Source organism: Corvus brachyrhynchos, unplaced genomic scaffold, assembly GCF_000691975.1.
Source record: "Corvus brachyrhynchos isolate BGI_N302 unplaced genomic scaffold, ASM69197v1 scaffold96, whole genome shotgun sequence".
NCBI lineage: Eukaryota > Metazoa > Chordata > Aves > Passeriformes > Corvidae > Corvus > Corvus brachyrhynchos.
Genome location: NW_008238370.1, coordinates 928,817 through 930,613, shown reverse-complemented (window position 1 = coordinate 930,613; position 1,797 = coordinate 928,817). Strand labels below are relative to the sequence as shown.

Genomic DNA, 1,797 nt, shown 5'->3' with positions numbered 1-1,797 from the left:
ACGTCAGCAGTGGAGGAGCAGGATGAGGAAGATCTCCACACTTGGGATACTTCTGGCAAGAGCCTCCATCCCTGTCTGTCCTGGGTTGTAGTGTATACTGTTACCATCCTCATGAGCTGTTGGAACCAGGTGGGGCAGTGTTTCCTTCCGTCCTGCCCCCGGTTGATCTTTCTGTTAATGGCCCATCATTGCCCTTCCGCATGACTCAGAGATAACTCTCCGTGGACTATATTTTGTAATGAGCCTATCAACACCTGGCCTCATGACTCATCATCCCATTGTGAGATGCTCCACCCAGAGGGAGGAACCAAGTGTTCCATCCTAGATATAATCTGAGATTCTGAACAGCAGAGATAATCTTCCCTCTGGATTTCCAGAGGACAGGAGCTACATAGCCACCACTGGACCTTCTGAGGAAGAGCAGACCCTTTCTACAGGATCACCACTTTCAAAGGACTGCAGCCACCATTCTACCGCACTGCTACCACCATCCTGATTAACAGGGTGTCAGGTTGTATCCTGACTCTGTCAGTTTAACCCAGTGTTTTCTGCCTTTTTTTCCTTTTATTTCCCTATTAGATTGTTATTCTGACTTGGTGTCTCCCACTAGTTTGTTTTCAACCTAGTACATATTTTGGTGCCCAGTGTGGGGCCGGGTGCTGAGACAAGTCAGAATTACACTTTTGTATTGTAGAAGCCACCTACTCACTATGATGTTCAACATGCTACATGGGTCTTGTACCTAGCTCTCTTATTTTTCCGCACATGGGGAACTATCTGCCGGTTTTAATGCTCCTGTGTAGACCAGGGTATGGTATAAAATTTGCTTTATTAGTCTGTTATGCCTACTGCATGATAACTTCCGAGACAATGAACATAATTTGGAATATATACTCAACTTTGTGTGCTTGTCCTACTCTAGGCTGCTACATCTGGGGCCTCAACAATCATACCCAGCCGCTGGGGGGAGGATTAAAGAATGTTTTTTTCCAGCCTTTCAGGCCTGACACAGCAGTTTTTGAAAATATTGAGTTCCTTCTGGATGTCAAAGAAAGCATAACCTTGCTGTTAGTTCTGCTTTGTCTTCTCTGTACAGTGTACACCATGCTTAGAATCAGAGCTATGGCACAGCATCCTCAGGATGAGAGGGAAAAAAAGAGCAGAGCAACAAACAGCATGTCTACACAGACTGACACAGGGGAGAAAGAAACCAAATGCAAGACAACAGCATCCATGTCTACGCAGACTGACACAGAGGAGAAAAAACCAAATGCGCTGTCAGCATCTCCACACAAACCATCACTGAACCAGAATAGCCTACACCGATTGCAGTTGCCCCTGTTCAGAAGAAGAAATCAAAAAGCAAATCAGTCGGCATAGTGACTGACAAGGATGCAGCAGGACCTTCACTCCCAGCAGTAGAGACAGAGCCAGAGATCATCACTCGGTCGCTATCCCTGGGTGAGCTGCGTGACCTGCAGAGGGAATTCACCCACCAGAAAGACAAGACTATCCTGACCTGGCTGCTCCACATTTGGGACGCTGCAGCCAATGACACCATTCTGGATGGAAGTGAGGCCAGGCAACTGGGATCTCTGTCCCGGGATGTGGTCATTGACCAGGGGATCGGGAGAACCCAAGAAACTCTCAGCCTCTGGCGCGACTGCTGAACAAGTGTAAGGGACAGGTACCTTTGTAAAGAAGACCTCCAGGTGCCCCAAGGAAAATGGAGCAGAATGGAACAAGGTATCCGATGCCTGAGGGAATTGGCTGTGCTGGAGATCATTTTCTCAGAAG

At 47.6% G+C, this 1,797-nt stretch overlaps 1 long non-coding RNA gene across 1 annotated transcript in view; it reads left to right on the top strand.

Moving 5' to 3' along the window:
• Nucleotides 1-307: 307 nt before the first annotated feature.
• The window catches only part of LOC108447155, a 4,755-nt gene continuing 3,265 nt past the window's right edge, over nucleotides 308-1,797 (top strand). Inside the window, exon 1 of the long non-coding RNA XR_001862561.1 lies at nucleotides 308-511. This is a non-coding gene — a long non-coding RNA (uncharacterized LOC108447155). The remainder of the gene's footprint in view (nucleotides 512-1,797) is intronic.